General features: G+C 39.3%; 1 long non-coding RNA gene and 1 pseudogene across 3 annotated transcripts; one reads left to right on the plus strand and one right to left on the minus strand.

Moving 5' to 3' along the window:
• Nucleotides 1–1,515: 1,515 nt before the first annotated feature.
• LOC149040046 (uncharacterized) lies at nt 1,516–21,807 on the plus strand. Of its 2 annotated transcripts, XR_016180020.1 has the most exons (3): nt 1,516–1,985; nt 20,472–20,614; nt 21,376–21,807. It is a non-coding gene; the product is annotated as an uncharacterized LOC149040046 (long non-coding RNA). The 2 variants fall into 2 exon arrangements; XR_016180021.1 differs by lacking the exon at nt 20,472–20,614 and having other exon boundaries at nt 1,848–1,985.
• LOC149040047 (uncharacterized) lies at nt 16,941–22,400 on the minus strand (annotated as a pseudogene). The gene is made up of 7 exons (XR_016180019.1): nt 21,921–22,400; nt 21,699–21,806; nt 21,290–21,445; nt 20,960–21,130; nt 20,735–20,869; nt 19,903–20,048; nt 16,941–19,560 (listed from the first exon to the last, which is right to left on the minus strand). The product of XR_016180019.1 is annotated as an uncharacterized LOC149040047 (transcript).
• Nucleotides 22,401–23,617: the final 1,217 nt, after the last annotated feature.

The raw sequence follows: 23,617 nt of genomic DNA on the forward strand, positions 1-23,617 counted from the left end.
CGTCCAGTTTTCTCTGTATTAGCTACAAATGTTTACACGAAACACCATGGTTTTCTCGCCCTCGTGATAATTTTTCTCTCACGAGTATGTCTGAGTGAACACTTGTTTCTGTACGATGTTATCGGTTCTTTGAGGATTTCTCTTAGCAATGGTTGTTGCTGTACTAAATACCACTTGCTCATAAGGATTTTTTGTAAGGTTTGGAGATTTGGGACTATTGGATAGTATTGTCGATCAGCGCAGGAAAGGGCTTGCACTTTATTGCAAAGGCTGTAATTCTATTATTAAAGTACGATGGAACTACAATTGATAGGATTTTCCTACGATAAGTAAAGCACAAATGTAGTCATGTTGAAAGAGAAGGAGTATGATTACATCTCAAGCGCGTGAAGTAAACAACAATGAGGAACTCACCCTTCTTCGCTTGTGAAATGTCAGCCGAAAGGAATGTTGAACAATCGTGTACGGTGTGGGAACAGGCCCTCCCATCAGCATTATTTATAACTGAAATCATTATAATAATAATAATAATAATAATGATAATAACAACAACAACAAAATTTATGTAGCGCCATTTCCATTTAGTCCAATGGCGCTTTACAATAAAAAAAGAAATAGAAAAGGAAATCTAATCTGCTTATGACGAACAAATATGTAAATGCATGGTATCCACTCGTTTCGTACCCGTGGATCTTTCGTACCTAGAAGATTCGTACCCGGGCTAAGACGTCTCGTACGCACTTTCGATCAGTTCGTACCCAACCCTCTGGTCGATTCGTACCCAACAAATTATGACACAAAATGTTTAAAACAAACATGAAAATTTATTTCATTTATCCTAGTAATCGCAAAAAAGCTAATTTCTAATCAAAGAAACATTGAAAAGTTATCTTTTGGATAGTACTCTTGAAAAATCGTCACCTAGTTGACCCATCCTAATATATTTTGCCTACTACCACATAGCGCCCACGACTAAAGGTATTTATTCTACTTAGGAAGTAGAACGTGTGGGAACTGGCCCTTCAATCAGTATTATTTATAACTGAAATAATAATAATGATAATAATAATAATAATAATGATAATAATAATAATAATAACAAAAAATGTATGTAGCGCCATTTCCATTTAGCCCAATGACGCTTTACAATAAAAAAGAGATGAAAAGTAAATCTAACCTACTTATGATGAACAAATATGTAAATACATGATTTCAGAATATGTCATTAAGCACTATTAAAAACATATGAACCTCTTGCGAGGTCCATTTCAATTGCTAAGAAAAATAAAATAATGCACAAAAAAATGGTCTATTCAGGAAAACTCGCTAGGCACTGGGTGGATAATTTCTAATTTCAAATACAGCTATTATCTATACCTTTTAGCAAATTAAAAGTGGGGCATCTAAATCTCCAACGAAACAGAGTTACGCTTAGTCTTTCGAATCCCAATCCAGCCCAAAACCCTTGAAATTACAAGGTTTCAATGCTGCGAGAGGTCTGAGAACTAATTTTTCATACTGGCATGGCCTTGAACAGCTGTTTTGTGGTAATGAGGTTAGCATCGTAGCAATCGTGATGTAGGTAGAATCTTTTCGTCAAGTCTCTTGCTTTTTTTACGAAAGAAAAGTTGAAGTTCTCGACTCGGAGAATGGGCTATTTTTGCTGGAAAAATCAGCATCTTTCCAAAGTGCCGGAGGGTTGTTCCCGTAGAATGTTTATCGAAATCACTGCGCATACTCCTCTGATCTTGGAAATCTTGTGCTGCGTCTGTTGACTTTTGGCTTGAGGAGCATTTTCAAGTAAAGATTTCATGCCGTTAGGGTTTTAGCTAGTGATGGGAGGATTGTAATGAAGCGGGGACGACCTCACGAGGTCGAAGACCTCGAAGAAAAAAGGATATCGAGTGAGTTCCCTCCAGTTTGCAGTGTTTGTGGCCGAAGGCGAAGCCCTGGGGAACATACGGACACTTGTTGAGCTAAACGAGGCGAGTCATCTTATATTTGATATATCTTTTATTTATTCGTACAAACATTATAATTCTTATGATAGAGCACAAGAGCTTATGTGTTTCAACATGCCCCCCTCCCGCCCGGTACAACTCGTGTGCGTTTGACTGTCGTCCATGCCCAGGGAGTAAGGAATTAAAAAACCTTACCCTCCCGGGGTGGTTCATTTGAAGAGGAGGTGTCAAGTGTTTCTATAGGGAATACAAGTGTCTCATTTTTAAGGTCAAAGAGTTGAAAGGTATAGAGCTCGCTTTTGTGAAAGAATACAACATTCTTAAAGATGGGCAAGAAACGTGTTGCCTGTGGTGTCTTTGACGTATTGACTGTACAACTCCGTTTTGTAACAACAACGTAATCTTTATTGTGTTTTATATCGTCTTAGCACATGCTCTCCCCGCTACTATATCCCATAATAATAATGAACATACGGGACACTACATCTCCCCCTAAGTTATTAAAAAAAACAACCAAGTAATAAAGTACTCGAAAAGAAAGTTCAGAGTCTCTTATTTTCTTCTGAATAATTTTAAACTAGGCGCGTACATAATCTTGCATCCAGGAGGGCGCTCGCTTGGCACGCACAGGGCGCGAAGCAACTGAAGGTAAGGGGCTAGATACGGCTTCAGATGTATCTGTTGCTGATTGACTAGAACTGAGATTTGGCTCATCCTGTCGGGGTTGCGCTGGTTGCTCGGCTAGGCATGGCTGTGGATCTATTTCTGCTTTTTTAACAGTCCCAGGATCCATAAACTTTTTCGTATGAGCAATGTTGCGCATCTTATTGTTCCCGTTTGTGTCTTGTAAGATGACGGCATTTCCATCTTTACGAGTGACAATGTAAGGTTCTGGCTCATAGTTTGGTGAGAGCTTGTTTTCACGTGTCTGCTTTAACAGTACCTTGTCACCCTCCTCAATATTGCTGTGTTTGGCTCCTCGTGTTCTGTCTGCATACTCTTTCTGGCTGAGTTTTGCACGAGTGTCTCTCTCTCTCAACAACTGTTGCCAATATGCTTCAGTTGCACGGTCTTTGGAGAATTCGACTCGTGGAAGTTTGTCACGCAGTTTCCTCCCCATCAGTAGTTCTGCAGGTGATAATCCAGTAACAGTGTGTGGGGTAACTCTATATTGGAAGAGGAAGTTCTCAAGAGCCTTTTTCCAATCCTTTCCTTCGACGCGTGCAATTCGCACTATCTTCAAAATTGTTTCATTTGCGCGTTCTACCTCTCCGTTGCTCTGTGGCCAATAGGGTATGCCCTTCTTGTGGTCTATTCCCAGGTATTCTAGGAAGCCCTCAAATTCCTTTGACGCAAATGGTGGTCCGTTGTCACTGCGCAGAGTTTCTGGTAGTCCATGTGTTCTGAAAATAGCTTCCATGCTTTTTATCACATGTCGGGCATCTGTCTTCTTTAGGAGAATAGCCTCCAGCCAACGAGAATAATAGTCGACAGCAACTAAAAGGTGTTCACCGTTTGAGATTTCAAGAAGGTCCACTGAGATCTCCTGCCAGGGTCCATCAGGTAGACTGCTTGACCTCACAGGCTCTGGTTTTGATCTTGGTCCCACAAGTTGACAGGGGTGGCATGAACGTATGGCATCCTCCACCTGTTTGTCCATTTGTGGCCACCACACTTTTTCCCGCAACCTGGCTTTAGTACGGACCATGCCCTGATGACCTTCGTGTGCCAACATGATGGTTTGTTTCCACAGGCTCTGAGGCATTACAATGCGAGTCCCTCTCATCACTACTTGTCCTACTACCCACAGTTCTTCCTTAACTGCTTTGTAGGTGGTGCCTGACAATTGGGTCCAGTCACCAGTGATCACAGCTTTGTGCACTATCCGTAAAGTTGGATCATTTGCTGTGGCAGTCTCAACTTGCTTCGGCAACAAAGCGGCTGGTACTGCTGCACTTGCCACGCTGTATGCAAAATCTTCCGTCTTTCTGGTGTCGTCATCTTGAGTTGAGCCAATAGGCAGGCGGCTGAGGACGTCTGCCGGATTATCTTTGCCTGGTATGTGCGTCAGCGTGTATTGAAATTGCTGCAAGTATAGGAGCCACCTTTCTATCCGGGCGGATGGAGGCTTCGACTTTGTACTGAGTACTGTGACTAGCGGCTTGTGGTCAGTGCGGACTTCGAATTTAATTCCATACAGGTACAGGTAAAACTTCTCGCAAGCCCATCTGACAGCTAGAGCTTCTCTTTCGAACTGGGAGTACCTTGTTTCAACGTTGCTAAGCTTTCGGCTAGCGTAATATATTGGCCTGTAGGTCCCGTCTCGTTGTTTTTGCTCCAGAACTGCTCCAACTCCAACAGGAGAAGCATCAGTTGTGAGCCGTGTTGTGGCACCTTGCCTGTGGTAGGCCATCACTGGTGCTCTGGTTAGCAGGCCCTTGATTTCTTGAAAGGCTTTTTTTTCTTTTGGACCCCAGTGCCACTTAACATGTTTGCCGGTTAGGTCCCACAATGGACTTGATATGGTTGCAAAGTTTGGGATGAACTTCGCACAAAACTGAACTGAACCGAGAAAGCTTCTTACTTCGGACTGGTTTTGGGGCGTTGGTGCTTTAACGATAGCTTCCACTCGTTCACTGGAGACTTTTAATCCCTCGCCAGAGAGTACATCACCCATGTAAACCATGCTGCTAACACCAATTTCACATTTGTCATAATTCAAGGTGAGGTTTGATTCTTCCAGTTTACGCATGACCCTGTCTAAATTCTCATCATGTTCTTTGTCGTCTGCCCCTACGACTCGCAGGTCATCATGGAGATTGTAGGCACCCGGGCAGCATTTAATTACTTGCCACACGATCTGCTGGAATTTTTCTGTGGCCATGTTCACGCCAAAAAGCAGGCGTTTGTACCTGTATAAACCATCAGGCGCAGCAAATGTTGTGATATCCCGAGAGTCTGGATGTAGCTCAATCTGGTGGAAGGCCATATTTAGATCTAGCTTTGAGAAAACTTTGGCATAGGAGACTTCTTGGAGTGTCTCTTCAACTGTTGGTACTGGGTGCTTCTCCCGTACGATGGCCTGATTTGCTTGCCTCATATCAAGACATATCCTGATGTCACCATTAGGCTTCTCCACCACAACCAAGGGGTTCACCCAGCTGGTTGGTCCCTCCACCTTTTCAATGACATCAAGTTTGAGTAGTTCCTCTAGCTTTTCGGTGACCTTAGCTCTTCTACTAAAAGGGATTCTGCGTAGTGGCTGAGCGACTGGTTGAACACTCTCATCAATGTGGAGTTTTAGCTGATATCCTTTGAGCTTGCCGAGGCCTTGAAATACTTTTGGAAATTTGGACTTCAGAAGGGCTTTTCGGTCAAGACTGTTTGTGAGGCTTTCCATGCTATCAGATTTGACATCACAGCTATTAATGGACACGCCTACCCTTAACACGCCCAGCAATTCGGAGGCCTCGCGACCAAGTAGCGTCGCTGCCTTACCGCACATTACATAAAATTCAGTATACAGGGATTTGTGGGTCTGTGGTACTTGTACGTTAAAAAAGTATTTCCCTTTAAGCTGGAGAGGCTGTACAGAAGCATAAGCATAAACTCTCTTATTGCAGTCCAACAATCTAGCCTTGCCCCCCGATACAAAATTAAACATTTCCTCTGACATTAAATTACAGCTAGCACCAGAGTCTATAACAATGTTTACAAGCTTATCTTCAATCATGAGTTCCATGGTGTTCTCTCCATCCGTGCTCCCGGTGCTGAACACGTAGAAGTCATCACTGTTTACGCGCTCGTCTGCACTCGCGTCTTCGCACACGTTGTGTACATCACGTTGCTCCTTTGAATTTCCTCCTCTTCGTCCACGGCTAGGTTTTGTTCGTGGGTTTCCGCGACCACGACTTGAACTTTGGCTGGGGTCTCGTCCTTTATTCTGCTTGGAGTGGCAGCACACTTCAAAATGACCGATGTGCCCGCACTTTCCGCATTTGTGGTCACGTGAGCGACGGCATTCTTTCGCGAAATGACCCACTTTATCGCACCGCCAACATTTTCCCCCTTGTTTTGGATCACGGGACAAGCTGTTTACGTGGCTTTCGGGAATGAGGATAAGCGCTTCTTTGTCATGATACTGGCTAACGATTTCCATGAGTTTGCTGAGAGGCAGTGTTTCCTCATGGTACAATTTTGACTTGAGATTTTTGTCCTTCAGAAAAGAAATGGCGCGATCTCTCACCTGGTTGTCCCTTTCGCCCTCGTAGTCACAATGTTCTGCTAGTTTCTGCAGGCGAGTAATAAAATTGTTGACGGTTTCACCAGGTAATGGAGTAGCCGCTAAAAATATTTGTCTGGCCATTGGGGCGTTCTTTTTGAGCTTGAAGTGTTCTGAAAGGCAGTCCATAGCTTTTTTGTAATCTTTCGCTTCGCCTCGTGTTGTAGCAGGAATGGAATTATTGAAAACATCTCGGACTTTGGGGCCGGCTAGGTGAAGTAGTAGTGCTCTTTTTTGTGTGGGGTCGCTGATTCCAGAGGCAGTAACATAAAGCTCGAATTCTTCTTTCCAAGTTAACCATCTTTGGGCGAGTGTAGCTGGTTCGCCGACGGCGTCGAACGCAGATAATCCAGGTAATCCGCTTAAGCATACGGCCATCTGTGCGAGTTTTGTCCACTGTTTGAACTCGTTTCCACTTCAGCAGCCGTACGGCAAGTTGAATATCGTTTATCCTCGTCGCCAAATGTGGTGTCTTTGACGTATTGACTGTACAACTCCGTTTTGTAACAACAACGTAATCTTTATTGTGTTTTATATCGTCTTAGCACATGCTCTCCCCGCTACTATATCCCATAATAATAATGAACATACGGGACACTACATTGCCATGATCTTAATAGTTATCACTGGCTTTACAGAAGTTTAAAGACCACATTTAATAGTGGAGATACAAGTAGATTTGCTCTCACACTGCAGTGATGCACTCTGTGTGAGAGGCATCTCCATTGTTATGAAAGGTGACCATTTTGGTGTATTAGGCCATACACTGTACCTTTTTTTTGTCACCAATTAAACAAGTTTTAAAGTTTTTGAAAACAGTCACATCAATTGTTTCTTAATGAGTAGAAAGTCATGTTCCTTGATCTTGCCTTCTACAAAACAAATAGGTCCACACTACTTTCCTGTGTCTTGGACAATAATACTAATGATGATAATTTATATTTCTAGAGTGCCAAAATTATAAAAATATTCTAAAGCACCTTACAAAATATTCTATAAAAATATTAAAAACAATTAAACGATAAAATATGAAAAATATGAAAAATATGAAAAATATGAAAGTGTTAAAACTATTAAAAATGTTAAAACAACTTAAAAATGGTTACACTCTGACTGTTTTGAATTTCAAGCAGCAGTTTGTTCCACAGAAGTGGCCTGGAATGGGCAAAGATGTGAAGACCGAAGGTCTTAAAATTAGTTCTTGGGATCTTAAGAAGGCCCTTGTCACAGGAACGTAGGTGATGACCAGAAATGGAGTGTGGCTGTAGATATTCTTCTCAGTGAAGATGAGATAAGGCGGACGAAACATGATCAGGCTTTAGAATCCTAAATATTGATCGAGCAGCATTATTAACCACCTTCTAGAGACAATCTGTCTGGTACTTGGGGATGCCAAAGAGAAGAGAGTTACAGTAGTCCAAATGTGAAGTCACAAATGCATGAACAAGAGTCTTCGTGGACTGATGACTGATGAATTTCCTAATTTGGCAAGTTAGATGAAATTGTGAGAAGATGAAATTGCATGGTTATAGTTATTCTGCACCATAGGAATACTTTGAAGGTATGCTGAATGCATTTCAATGGTTGCACCAGTGTGCTAAAGTTGACTGGTTTTCAAAGAAGCTGTTTGATAGCCTGTTTAACAATTAGACATTGAGTTCTTAGTTTTCTAGGTAATTAAACCTTTTTAGCCATGTGGTCACATGGTTTGAAATGGGTAAAAAAGAATCAAAAATGACTGCTCAAGTATGTGCTTCAGATGACATCTTACTGCCTCTTCTATTGCTGAAACTTTCATTGTCACAGGTAAATCAGCGTTTTAAAGACTGTGGTATTAGAAATTGGTAACAAAGGAAATGTAGTTTGTAATTAAGATTACAAACACCTCAAGCTGGAAAGACAAACTTTTGTGTGAATGATCTTTCAAGGTCACAACCTGCAATACTCCAAAGGCAACAAATGCTCTGTGAACAGAGTCATAGTATCCCTGGATAGCTGGCCTCAAAATTTACTTGAATCCATGTCTGGAATTTTTTATCTTCAAGATAAATTTATGGCATTTTCCCTCTCTTTCTTTGCCCTTTTGAAAGACTAAACAAGCTTTTTTGCTCAGCCTTTCAGCATTTTCTGTTGTGGCCAGAACCACAACTACTTAATGCCATCTTGAATTTGGCACTTAGATCTAGAAAATTCCGGTGGAATTATTCAATTATTGATCTCAAGGCAGGGGCATGTGTTTTGCTGATGGCATCCCTGTGATTGGCTAGGGTATAGAGCTATTTGCGGTCTGAGGGGGGCAAAAGTGTGGACTTATCTTTGTTGTTGCATTAACTTTGGAAGAATTCTTAGCTGGATAAATATTTGATAAATGTAATGGATTTATCAGGCACAAAAGATGCACACAATATCACATTGAAGCTAGTAAGCTGAAGTGCAGAAAATTTAATGTAACTTTGGAAAAAATTTAACATTATGTGTGGTCCTTAAAAACTACCATACATGATAAAATTTGCAATATATAAAATCTATTTTTGTTAGTATCTAATTTACTTACTAAGACTTAGTTTATGTAAAACTGATATTTACTCATTAAAAATTGTTTATGACTAGTTAAAACTTGGAATTGTCTTTTCCATACACAGATGGTATAGAAGAACATTAATTGTATTTCTCAGTTCTTGTGAGCAGTTTTTGGAAGGTTTGTGTTTTCCATGTTAAAACTTGGAATTGTCTTTTCCATACACAGATGGTATAGAAGAACATTAATTGTATTTCTCAGTTCTTGTGAGCAGTTTTTGGAAGGTTTGTGTTTTCCATGTTCTGTACTTTGGTTGGTGCTTGAGTGGTAGCATTAACCTTGGCATTTAAAGCAGACACATGAAAGCTCTCCCAAAGGGGAATGTGGAGAATAGAGGCGATCACTAGGCAAAGATATGTACAAACTTGTATGTGTGGCGGAAGGGATTGCCACTTTCAGATGAGTTTATGGTATTAACTAAATGTCTCTATGATCTACCATTTGCTCATTAATAGTCTCAAGTCTCCAAGTAGGGAGAATGGGCGGGTGCATTAATTTCTTATCTGCATGTTTGGTTTGAATTAGAATTGCTTTGCTTGTTGGTTAACTTGAACCTTCTTTGCCTTTGTGTCTTTCCAGTCTTCCAGAGTAACCATGCAGTAGTTTATTTCCTCTCCTAGAAGTCTATTCTGGGTAAATTTGTAATTAATAACGATAAAAGCTAATTATAATAGTTATTAGGAAAGTACAGACTAAGTTGCAAATGAAATTATTTAGAGTTACTACATGCTTTAAAAATCTACAAGTGTACAAAAAAGTGAAAATTGAAACGTTTTAGTAAAAATATGGTGGTCTTTGATGATGTGGTGGTCTTTGGCAGCTAACAGTTCCATGATAAAATTGTAACACTGCAGAAACCACAGCATAGGGAATTACTTTCACATCATGACATTTATGCATTAGGCACTGAACCCAAACCAAAGAATTGATGCACTCATTTCAGTTCTGTGTAACTTAACATTTTGAGGGTGGAGTGCAACAATTCCACAAAAACCTGGGGCAAGCAGTTAACCCTTTTATCAGTCAACATTCTTGTTGCCAGTCAAACCAGGAGTTCTCATCAGGGGGACAAAATCTGCGTTGCTTTGCTGAATCTCCAGCTTGGATAGAGTGGTGTAGAATGGCTATCAAGTTCTTTTGTGTGGTGTAAACAGCTGCATTTATCTCACTATCTGATGGATTTGAGTTTGACTGAATGCTATGTGTAACGGTTAGACCATGCTATCTCTGAATCTTCTTTATTTGTTTGTCTGAGGTGGCCATGCCCCCCCCAACTGGCTTTTTCATGTGAAAAACACTTGCCTCAAGGAAATCACAGGGCATTACATATACAGAACAAGCAGAAAGCAAAAAAAATGTTTGAATCACTAAAGTAATTTAGGGTAGAGCAAACATTGCCAAACAATAAATCTACAACTATGTACCTACTGTCTTATACACACAGTCAAACAGAAACTGTACAACAAAGTTAAAACATTTTTCAGAGAACTGTTCAGAACAATTGAAGTTGACCACATGTTAAATGATAGAGATAGTTGAGGAAAACTTGTTTAGATCTACTTGCTTACATCCTTGTCCTTTAAAATCCCTTTCTTCATCTGAGCTTTCTGATCAATAGTCTGATAAAGCCAGGTTGGATCTAGACTCACTGAGTCATCCATCAATGTCAGATTCAAAGGAAGATGACCTTAGTGATGTATTAGGTGTTGCATAATCATAGTTATAATGATAGTAAAAGTAATGATAATTGTTATTTGTTCTAATTGACCAAAAGCACCTATCAAAGTTCCTAATACATATGTAAATTGCATTATAAGTTTAATGTTTGTTAATTTAGGAACAAATCTGAGGTGTTCGAAAGCTAAAAGGAATGACTAAATGAAAAGGTCTTCACTTTACTCTTAAGGAAACTTAAGCATGCTACATTTCTTATTTGGTCTGGTAAATTTTTCCAGAGTGAGGGAACAATAACTGAAAAAGTGCAATTTCCATAGGAGTCAAGATTATCCTCAGAGACCACTAACAATTCCTTGTTGTTGAGGTGGAGGGGAGTGTCCAAGGCGTATTATTAATTAAGAGGTCTGCATCAACAACTTCACTCACAGGGGATGTTTCTCTAGTTTGCCTTTCTTTTTTTTAATAATGGTTTAGGACTTTTTATTGGTCATCTCAGAGGACAATCACTACCACAAGAGAAAAGTCTTGGCAAGTTAGTTGTCAGGTTGATTGTAGCTTGCTAGAGCTTGCTTTCGAGAGATATGCCTCATGTAAAATTATACATAGATATACATATAGGAAGTCTGTGTTTTGATTTTTCTGTTGTACAGTGCTTGATATGTAGAAGTGGAGTGCGATATGTATGAGATTGAGAAAAAACAGAGGCTATACTTTTATCCCTACTGTACAAGCCTATTTCATGATTACTCACTCATCAGGGGATTTTATTGTGAAGAATATTCATAACCATCATTTATATAATTTACAAACTTGCATAAAGGTGTGGTGGGAAATTTCAATGTTTTGTTCAATTGCTACTCAGTAATTCTTTGTTTCTGTGGTGGCATGAGGACACATGTTTATGTTTATTGAGTGATGATAATTCAGGTTGGTGGATGATAAGTATTTTTCTTTGAGGCAGAGGTTGCATCTTTTGCTTGTGCTGTTGTAGGGTGATCTTGATGAAAGGATGTGCCATGAAATAAAGTGGTCAATGTTATTTTCTTTAAGGGTCCAGATATGTTTGCTGAGTTCGGTAGAGTTTCTGTGTTTTGTGTGTTGGAATGATGTGGTTTGGTTTCTGTATCTAGTCTTGAAGTTGTTTTCTGTAAGTCTGATGTATGTTTCAGTGGTGCTGTTGTCCTTATGTGTGACGGTGGCTTGGTAGATTAATGATGACTGGAGGCAGTTTCCGTTAAGTGGGCATGTGTTCTTCTGTTGGCAGGTGCAAGTTTCAGTGTCTTTTGCGTTGGTGTTATCTGTGGTGTCATTAAAGTGTTTGGATGAATTTAAAATTAGTTTGTTGCAGTTGTCGATGGTCCGTTTAGTGTTATTCATGTAGCTGTAGCAGATTTTGATTGTGTTATGATTAAAGATTCTTCAAAGTTTGTGGTCTTTTGGGAATTGCTTGTCTATTATGGCAAGGAATCTGTGTCTGATATTGGTGCTGACATTTTTGCTTAATGGTTGGTTGGTTGTACCAGAGTATGTTGTTCTGTTGACTGTCTTTTCATTTGTTAGTTGTGGGTGGTTCATAATATAGAGTGGACTGGTATCCGCATTTGTCGAGTGCTTTTTGATATGGAGCCGCCCCTCCATATCAAAAAGCACTTGATGAATGCTTTTTGATATGGAGGGGCGGCTCCATATCAATAAGCACTCGAAGAATGCAGATACTAGTGCATTTACATTAGAAACTACCCACAACTACTCTGGTACAACCCCCCATTCAGCAAAAATGTCGGCACCAATATTGAAACCAATTCTTTGCCCTAGTAGACAAGCATTTACCAAGAGACCACAAACTTAGAAGAGTCTTTAATAGTAACACAATCAAAATCAGTTACAGCTGCACGAAGAGCACTAAACAGATTGTTGACAATCACAACAAATGCATTTTAAATTCATCCAAACACGTCAATGACACCACAGATAACACCAACACAAAAGACACCAAGACTTGCAGCTTCTAACAGATCACATGCCCACTTAACGGAAATTGCCTCCAGTCATCACTAATCTACCAAGCCACTGTCGCATGTAAGGACAACAGCACCACTAAGACATCATCAGACTTACAGAAAACAACTTCAAGACTAGATACAGAAACCACACTGCATTGTTCTAACACACAAAACACAGAAACAGTCTACTGAACTCAGCAAGCATATCTGGACCTGTAAAGATAATAACATTGACTACTTTATTTCATAGTGCATCCTTTCATGAAGATCACCCTACAACAGTGCAAGCAAAAGATACAACCTCTGCCTCAAAGAAAACTACTTATTATCCACCAACCTGAATTATCATCACTCAAGAAACGTTACGAAGTTGTCTACTGTGTAACAATTGAACAGAGCATTGAAATTTACCACAACGCCTATTTTGCAGATTTGAATAATAGGCGTGGATATGCATAATATATACATATATATATATATATACATATATATATATATATATATATATATATATATTCCTTGTGGTTTTCTTTGGAATTTATGGGAATAACAGAAATCCAAGGGATGAAAAGATGGCAAAGAAAAAGAAAAATGTTCTTTGCATTAAAACAGAGTTGTTTATCTTACCACCGTTTAGAAAAAAAAAAGAGATACATTAACAACTGGGCTCTATAACACATTTGAGAGGTGACCAAAATAGGTCAGGAAAAGTATGGCTCCTTAAAGAAAATGTTTGAATTTGGAAGCAAAATGTTTGTCATATGAAGGCTGAAGGTTGTTCATAGCATTATGCAACTGTGTGGCATTGCATACCAGCAGCTGTTTCTTAAAATAGGACAAACCTAGTCCCTGCAGGGTTAGGAAGATGTGTTGAACTTCTTTGTGTTTGTCAGCATGGGAGTGGCAAATTTTTGCACAAGGTGCTGCTCAAGTATGTCAACCATGTACAATTATATCATTACCCATTACAAATAAGAAAGTAAGAAATTGATGAAAGCTAAAATTACAGTAGAAAAAATCAAAATAAAGTCTGGAATATCTATATAAAGACAAGTCTAACCCCTTGGTATGACTTTATCTTCATTGCAGACATGTAAATATCAAGATATCAAAACCAATAAAAAGAATTCTTTAGTAGAATAAAAAATAGTTCAAAGTATCAATTTCAAATCTATGTACATAGCCCTGACAGTGCTTTTCTCTAGGCATTGGTGTCTAACTTTCATTCAATTTGTTTATCATTATTACAACTGTATCCTTCTATTAAATCTCCAAGGGGCATATGCATGACTGACAATGTATGGCACACAGCATCTAGTTCTCTTTGTTCACTTTTACAAAGGTTTTTTCACCTAGTTATTTTAATTTACTAACTATCATAGATAGTTGCCTAAATTGCACATGAAGCAAATTTTTGTTTCCTTTTTCTGGCTGGCAGTTGCATTTAAGGTTTGAAATTATTGGTCTCAGTTCCTGATGACTCAGTGACCATTTTTTACACATAATGTGTAATACTTCATACGCTGTTGTACATTACAGATTTAAAATACAAAATACTTAGAATACTGAGAAGTAGTTCAAATGAAGAGCCAGGAAGCTAAATAGCTGTTAAGTTTGGATTGGGATTTTGCAACTAGGCAATATGTATTGGTTAGCATACAGGGTACCATGCCCAGAAAAGCAGGCTTTGCTTTTGATTTAAACTTTTCCATTTCTGCTTGTGTGGGCCCTGGCACTTCTGGTTTCAGAGTGTGACTTTCAGTGATGACTTCGAAGTTCTCTTATCGAGATTCTCTATTGTTTTGTCAAGGTCAGCTTTCATTTTCTTAGCAATTGTTTGTTTTCCAGAGTTATTGCACACTCAAGGTTTACATAAATTTGTTGGGAGCATATCTGGTGTTGTATCCATGAATACTGCTTGCATATTGATAGGCCTTTGTGCCATAAATGCAATAACTCTAAAGCATTGTGTTGATACAAATTATTTACTGTTAGAATGTCTAGAATGTTGAGTAGATGGAAGGTGCTCTCTGTTTGTTTATGCAATGTACCAATAACAGTGTGGCAGAACTTCCTCATGTTTGTTCTAAAGAGATCGATGAATAATTGCTAAGAAAATTCACATGTAAAATGCATCTTCTGCTCTTCTTTGTCAACCAGTGTTTAAGGGTCCAGATATGCTTGCTAAGATGGGTAGAGTTTCGAGTCTTACTGATATGCGAGCCAGCGAGTCATGCGAGTCACGATGCGAGCCACGGTTTTAACGTAAGAAAAAACATGCGAGCCATGCGAGCCAAGGTGCGAGCCACGGTTTTTACGTAAGAAAAACCATGCGAGTCATGCGAGCCACAATTTAAACGTAAGAAAAAATTACATAACGCTGTATATTAAATGATACATGACGCGAGTTACACTAGCGACATGTAGCGACGGTTTTAATTTCATAGATGATTCTAAAACGTGATGTAACTGTATTTATTGTTTTTTTAGAGGGCACGGTAACGAATCTTGCAATCTGATTGGTTCTTTACCCGGTCAGTATTTTCCTATCTCTGCCCACGGGCCACGGTAACGCTTTCGTGAGTCGCCGAGTACATCCCAACTTTCGTTGTCATTTTTCATAAATATACCTCGTTTTCTGGCTGGGCTGTATTTTTAAGCAAACACGTCGGTCACTACCTCAAGCCGATAAATAACTTATGAATCCTCTCTTTTCTCTCTATCAAATCACTTTGGTTGACAGAAAAATATTGGTTTCAGAATGAATTTGTATAAACAATAGTGTCATTACGTTGGTTGACAAGCGGCCTAAAAACCGTCTGCAATTAATTTTAATCGTTCACAAAAAGTACCCAAAAAGTTGAAACGTGAGGTATTTGGTTACAGTTAAACTGAACGATGGAACTTTCATTCATTAATATCTGAATTTTCTCGAGCAATTTGTTCATAGTGAAAGAGCGAGCGAAGTTTTAATTTAAGTTCTACAACAAATATACGCTCCTGGTGAGTCTTTCCAATTCCATTCAATTTGGACATTTGTACCTTAAATTGCACAACAGAAATTGAAGGAAGTTTTTGAGAAAAGGCCGCATTACATTCCCTTGTGTCTCGTTGGAGTGTGCCGTTCGAATTTAGTTTTTGTGAAGGAAAGATCAGAGTTACACACGCCATTACAGCAAACAAACGAGCAAACTCTCACAACTTCAAAATAAAAAAATTGAATTTACTCACAATTACTTTCCTCGCCGTTTACTTAATGAACAGAGGTAAATCCTCGTACATGAATGAATGGTCGATGAGAGTGAATAATACTTTCCGTTAGATCATTAACTGATTTTGAAGAATACATTGTCGTGACGGTCCTTGCTAAACTAGTTCTGTTGGTTTTCAAATGTTCCTACGCTTTTTTTTTCTTGCGCGCTCTCTAATTGACAAGTGTCAGATTGTGACAGATACTTGTAAAAATAATGTTTCAAAGTTTGTTTGGAAGCCTTTTAAATCACCTTTATCGTTACGGAAATGAAAATGTTTCGCTGAGGCATCTCTCGTAAATTTGCATCACCTCTATTTTAACTACCATTTACCCACTCAAAAATTGTTCAGTTTATGGAAGATCTTGCCGTATTTACGTCCATAAATCATTCGGGTTCTTTCGGAAAGAATTTCGTCAAGTTTAAAAACAATAAATATGTTATTTACCGGCTAAGGGTCGGTCCGTATGGTGAAAAACTGTGACCTCGGTCTTGAAAATGCTGCCCTCGGCCTACGGCCTCGGTCACAAGACCAAGACCTCGGTCACAGTTTTTCACCATACGGACCTCCCAGCCGGCAAATAACATATATTTATCTCGTGCTATTTATTTGTTTAATTATTTATTTTTTAAGATCTGTTATATTATGTTTTGAAAGGAGAGAAAATGTCGAAGAAAAGTACCTTCGAAGATGCGTCTTGGTAGTAAAACGATTTATCAATGTTCAGATAACATCAGTACTGTATAGATTACATAACACTATCGAAGTCACGCATTCTTTGTAATCTTTAGAGACAGATGTTTTTGTTGTTGTTGTTTTTTGTTCTTGTTATTATTGTTGGTGCTGCTGCTCACAATTTCCCTACAATATGGAAAATTACAGTATAATCCAGATTTTTTGGAACCGCCGATTTCATAATACCTTCTGTTATTTGAGCAATCTTTATGTCCAATTAGCAAAACAGAGGCAAACAAAGAAAGGAGAAATTTACCTCATCCAGATATTTCTGGAACCATTTTTTGTTTGTCTGGGAGGTTCAAGAAATCGGGAATCCATGGTATAACTCGAACTGACTTACTCTCTTGACTGTTTTGATTTTCTAGGTTTATTTTACTTAGCTGGTTACTAACAATTGCAAGGTGAGAGTCTTGCTTTGCAGAGTTGAAATATCTCGTTTGAAAAGTTAATAGTAGATAGGCATAAAAAGATCACTTCGCAAATGCAACAGGTGCCATTTTACTGAGATGTTTTTGAACATGTAAACTGACAAATGATCAGCCCACCGTCCGTGATGATGTTTTTGAGAGCGGCGGGTGATATTTTAGTTAAATAAGTCAAGTTTTCAAGTCTATTTCTTTCTTTTGCTGTTCAGTCAAAGGTGTTTCGATTAACATTGTCATTCCAGTTTTATATGGGCAAATAAAAGAATTCCTCGGCAATTTTCCCATGCACTGCAAACGAGGGCAAAAGAAGAATGTTCTTTTAATCCAGGACTTCTGTATTGTCCTGTAAGGGCCTTCTGTTGTGGCTTGGATATTACCCTCTGATAATTCTTTTTTACAGGTGGCGCATTTAGCGTCCTTTTTAGATGTTCTTTTGTTTATCGTATATTGTTGCTCATCCTCTGAAGGACAAGTCACTTTAGGCAGTGGGACGTTTTCTGGGAATGCCTCAATTATTTGTCTCCACTGTTGATCAGTGAATTTTGACTGGTACATAATCGGCTGCTCTTTATCAAAGTTGAACAAATTGTGGAAAATCCACATCAGGTGGTGACATTCCTTTTTGCACCAGACAGATGAGCAGACGGCAGATTCCTTTCTGATGCAAATCTCTTCGAGATACCCCATTGTATCAAGCACTTTGAACGTGAATTCGGTCATAGAGGAATCACAATGAAGTAGGTCCATGTGAACTCCTTCAACCTTGTCGTGGAATAATTTCTTTTGTTTTTTGGTCACGTGCCCATCTTTCACTTTCTTAATTTGTTTACTTTTTTGTTTTGTTTGATTTTTTTTGTCCGCCCTGTGAGTGTCTTTTGTGTTGATTTTAAACTGCTGCGGTGCATTTTCGACGTCGTCAGTTTCCAATGCAAAGTCATCATCAATTATAACCTCTGCCTTCTCTGCGATTTGTTGAATTGCGTCGGCCGACGCTTCCCTCGCTCTGGCCATACTAAGGGATTGCTTATCTGAGCGGTCTGCCGCGGAAGGGCCACGACCTACTGTCTTTAGGCCAAGGGATTGTCTCTTGTTTTCTGCACCCTCCAAAACAGCGCTTGCGCATTCCGCGGTTACCACGTCCAGCAGACTTTTCCTATATCCGGATGCGTGCAAAGATTTTGCATTTGCCACCTCCGCAGAGGATGCTTCGCTCGATGACTGTGTGCGGCACCATTTTTGCCAACGCGCTTTTCTTCGCCACCACCATGCCTTAAAAGAATTCATTTTTTTTACATTTGTTGATTTTTTTTCAATAAGTTTTACAAGTCGTTTTTCCGCATCTACTGCCTGCAAAGAGGTAGGAGAATTATACGCATCCATCATTATTGATTTGAATTCCTTTTTACTTTTTTGGTCGCCAAAATAAACGGAATTACGGTTGATGTCTTGTTTGAAATGGAAAAAGTCTGAAATGGTCTTGTTTTTTACGTCTTCCCCCTTTACCAAGCAGAGACCACGCCACAGAGCACCACCTTCATCACCGACGTATGATTTTGGATCTAATCCCCGTCCTAAGACGTCTTCATTATCTACATTATATTGGCCAGCCACTTTTGGGAGAACATTGTTAACGGCCGCATCAAAAGACTGCACCATTTTTTTTTACGTTATCTGAATTTTCACCTGGTTTGGCTGCAAACATACTGACTAATTTGACATTGCGTCTCAAGATGGGGTCGTAAGTGGTCATCTCAATTTCTGTGTAGTGTTGCGCGCGGCTTTCACAGCCATCGAGGCTTACTGGTTCGTCAACAATGCCAAGAGTAATGAGTGCACCTAATCGCACCTTATGCTCAGACGAAAGAATGACATAATCGTCGCCAACACACATAATTAAGTTTTCATCTAATTTCCTGGCAAGAAAATCGTCCTTAAGCAATTGAACAGCTTCTATCTCCGATCCTCCAGGTCTCTTTTTCTTGTTAATGGTACTCTGTATATACTGAAGATGTTTTTGTTGCTGTATCTTAAAGCTATCTCGTTCACCTCGTCTACTTCTTTACCACTAAGTAAGGCCTCGCGTACAACGTCCAACTGTAGTTGACCTGCTGATTTAGTAGGTTTTATACGGAGATTGTTTTCTACTTCCTCTTTAGACGGCTTATCTTCTTGCTTTAGAGAGCAATCGTGTTCCTGTAAATAGATTACTGTCATTTTTTTGTGGCACCGGTCGTTTTCAACATATTTTCTTGCTGAACAATGCTTTTTAATGGCTTCACTATGACAGTGAACGCAACGTTTTGATCGAGTAAAATCGACTTTGTTTGGAGACTTATGAATTTTTAAATATGCGCACTTCTTGTTTGCGCATTCTAGCGAACCGAGACACAATTGAAGCGTCCTTCTACCACCCTTGCAAAATCCCGCTCTTTTGCATGGTTGTGCTCTACCCCACTTCCAGTTGTCTACAACTACTGACAAAGGGTCCGCATCATTGTATTGCACTTCATACTTTACAGGACCTTGAGGAGCCAGAGGAACCTTCTTCACCTGAACTAGCTTGAGTTTGTCAATTTCGTCTTGATTGGCATACAGTCTACGTCCCTTTCTTAAAACGCTGATGTCCCCATTGCTGTCGCTATCTCTACCAATAAATGCAAAAGGTCGTTAACGCTTCAGGAAGAAGACTGCTTAAGAAGCATAGACTTTTGATAAAACACCACGGCTATTTTCATATCGTATCATAATAACCCCCACTAACACATCTGCATGCCGCCATCTAGTCTACCCCTCCCAAACAACAAAAGAGACGTTTATTTTCATGTGCACTTGTAATGATCTCCAGGGAATTTCCCTGTTTTTACTCCCTTGACGTTTATAACTAATTAGTTTTTTGTATTCCATTCTGTGCACATTTTTATCAAAACAGAAAACCATTCACCTAAACCCAACACTCTATTACATCAATAAAAGAATGATTACGTACTCTTCATCAAATAGCTTCTGCTTTGCGGGTGACCTCTGGGCGTCCTCTTTGGGTCTTTTAACTGCTGGTAGACGTGGCTTTTGAGGCGTGTTGTCATTGGAACTTAGTCCACTTACACTGGCGATTAATTCTTCGATGCTGTCATCCTGTTATATTAAAAAAAAAATTAAGGTCGATTTCTGCCGCTCTCTCCAACAGCGGCTGGTAATCGAGCCTAAAAGAACCTACAACAATGACTTTTTACAAATGATATCTACACAACATTCTTTGGTTCAGATATATTTTTGTGTGTCTAAAAATTCTGCAATCTTAGCGGACAAATATACGCATTGACGTTGATTTCTAAATTTCCTTTCCATGCACGGCTTCAAGCTACTAATAAAAGCAGAGCTACTTATTTCAATAATTAACCATAACGGGAAAAGAGGATTTTTTTTCTTGGATAAGAAACTCAAAAAACGATCAATTGTGATCATTACGTGATACTGGTCAGCTATCAATTAATTGTAACATGGATGTCCACAGAGGTGCCTACAGTAATGGTGCTTGCTACTCTATTATTTTTGAAGGTATGGGGATGGCCGTACGGACCAACAGACGGACGTAGGAACAGTCACGTGACAACCAAATTTTTCAGATCGATGGGTTGCCTAATTTTCTTAAACATTGACCAGTGTTCTTTGGCGCGCAGGATTGTGCAAATAGGTTCTGGGTAAGAGGGTGCAACGTAAATTAGTGATCACCTAGGCGATGTAGGAATCAAGGAGGAAGAATATTGGGACAGTCGTTTTGTTCTGTGTTCAGTTTCGTCAGTCAGTATACAATCACTTACTGATGAAATACGCTGTCTTTTCCGGTTGGGTTGTTTAAGGGGCGAATCGACCTCCATGCCATCGTCGGAGCTTATTTCAACCACACTCTGATCACTAATATCTGCAACCGTCGTCTTAATTTCCTGCTTGCTCTTCTAAATTAAAAAAATGCAAGGCCTGTATAGGTAAAGTGTTGAAGTTCTGTATCTTCTAGTTAAAAACGCGAATAAATTCCTCCTACATACCTTTAATGACTTGTCTTTTGGAGTTTCCTTTTCTTCAATTATTTCAAGATCCGATCCATAAGAGGATGTGTCATCGGATATTTTTCGTCCTCTCCATAAACTCGTCCCGGGGTTGTATTCTTCTGTGGATTCCCACCATTCCATCTCTTGATTTTTTCGTCCTTTGGGTGTCTGAAATTAGACACAACAGAATGAGTTTCTTAGTGTATCTACCGCTAATGACGTTTATTTTATCTCCGCCTCGCCTCTTCCCACTTCCACCAAAAAAAAAGGCAGAACCAAAACGATTACGTGGTTAGAACTAGATGAGTCACCCCGTTAAAATTGTACCTTTGTTGTCGTTGTCCTTTTAGCTTTGAAAGTTTTACCGGAGGATGTTTTAATTTCTTGAGCACTTTGTTCCTCTTTGATTTTAGGGGAAAAACTACGAGTACGTGGCTCAGAATTTCCCTAGGAAGATCTCGCCGCCGTTGCATAGCTTGATGCCTGAAACAAATGTGAGAAGGTTGAGTAAGTCAGCAATACTGTGACGTCCTGAATATAACCCAGGGACCAAAAAACTGTATGAAATTTAAACAGATCTTAGCGAGTTAGTTGCAATGTTAGCCTGACTGATTGATTATTTGTTTGTCAGAAATTGCGTATCACAGGTCAAATATGAACATGTGCCCAAGTTGTGAAACGAACCCAGGCACATCTGTTTACATTATGTATAGCACATGGAAGTAACCAATCCCACCCTTTGCTTGAGCTTCAATGGGACGTAGTGATTACCACTGTGTCCGAAGTAAAGAGTGCCAACTGAGGGACCCAACTGAGGCTCCACAACTTTAACGAAATTGTCATCCTGTGAAATAAAATGTAAAGAAAACAATTTATTACTCCTTAGTTAAAAACTTAATTTCGTTTTCTGAAAGCAATGGAAACAAACGTGAAACATTGGATGACAACAATTATTTACCCCATGCACTGTAATAATCATGATCTTGTAGTGCATCACATTTGCAAAGGCGCTAATCACTAAAGAATTAGCATAGTTCTTTTCCAGGATCTTCAACGCTTCTGACCACACAGCAGGCACCTTTTCACCACCCATATCGACGTCACACAAGAAAGCCAAGCGGTCATTTCCCTGGTCCTATTATAAAAAAAAAAAAAAAAAAAAAAATGTCACAAAACCTCGTACAAGAGACGGCTTTTCAGGTGGTTTCAAAACTTTAAACTATTCATTTTTCCTAAAAAAAAAATGTCTGCCCAATAGTCTTTCAGTGTGCGCAGTGAGAAAAGTGTGATGCCCAAAACGTTGCTTTTCAGATGCTCTGTTACGAACATTGTGACAAATATACATGCAGCTCGTTTAAAGTGAACCTCTGAACTGGGAGGCAAGGAAAATTAGGCTTAAAAATAAATACACGTTAAGGAAAAATAATGAGCCCTAGTGTACAATGAAAAAAAAAAAGACTTGGATTAGGGCTCAATTAAGGAAAATGATGTAAAAACTAAGTACAAGAAAAATATTTCATTTCATTCCGTTTGTTTTTAATACTCTTATTAACCGGGCTTTGCTTATGTCATCATCTGTTGTCGGTCACGCAGTCACTTATACTACGGTTAAATAACTTAAGTCAAACTGATGGTTTCCCAGATAATTAAAAATGAGGTTGTGCAAGATCTCCGACTTAAGTCCCAGTTGAAACGCTGCAGCCCGATAGAAACAGCTTCCATCACCGGGAGGATTAAAAGCAATTTCAAATCCTTCTTCTTCTATCCTCTGCCGAAGTTCCATTTCAATTTCCATTTTCTAACAAACCCGAAAAAGTAAAATTTACTGTTGACAAAAAAATACTTTTACATTTCGCAATGTTAACCTCGTCTGAGGCTGTGCTGAAAATGTTGAAGAAATGGAACTAATACATTAAAAATACATATATCCGAATCTCACTTACCTCACTTGAATGATTTCAGAAGTAAACGCCAAAAAAAAGTACTTTCTACCTCTCCTGATAATTTGTTCCGACTGGAAGGAAAAAAACCCACTGCACCTCTTTGGTAACGTGCCAAGGAAGAACGCGGTAAAGGAATGACTCTAATATATACTTCTGTCCGAGAGAAACTGGGTTTGAAAACAATCAAAAATGGCGCATGGACTCATGAGTAAGTAGTATTGTACGATATATTTTACATACATGTTAATTTTTTATTTGATATATTTTTATTTTTCATTTTTCATGGCTCGCACCCTGGCTCGCATGACTCGCATGGCTCGCAACGTGGCTCGCATGACTCGCATGGCTCGCACAGTGACTCGCATGACTCGCTGGCTCGCACATTAGGCAGACCCTAGAGTTTCTGTGTTTTGTGTGTTGGAATGATGCGGTGTGGTTTCTGTATCTAGTCTTGAAGTCGTTTTTTGTAAGTTTGATGTATGTCTCAGTGGTTCTGTTGTTCTTACATGTGACAGTGGCCTGATAGATTTGTGATGATTGGAGGCAGTTTCCGTTTAGTGGGCATGTGTTCTTCTGACATTGCATAATTTGGCAATCAAGATGGCGGCATGTTCAGCATCTCCCACTAAAAGTCGAAAATTGCAGTCTTTTATAGTCCTAGTACTCCTAAATATCCTGTTCTATTTGTCTATACGGACATCTGGAAAATGTC

The sequence above is a fragment of the Pocillopora damicornis genome, chromosome 9 (genome assembly GCF_964200805.1).
Source record: "Pocillopora damicornis chromosome 9, jaPocDami1.2, whole genome shotgun sequence".
Taxonomy (NCBI): domain Eukaryota; kingdom Metazoa; phylum Cnidaria; class Anthozoa; order Scleractinia; family Pocilloporidae; genus Pocillopora; species Pocillopora damicornis.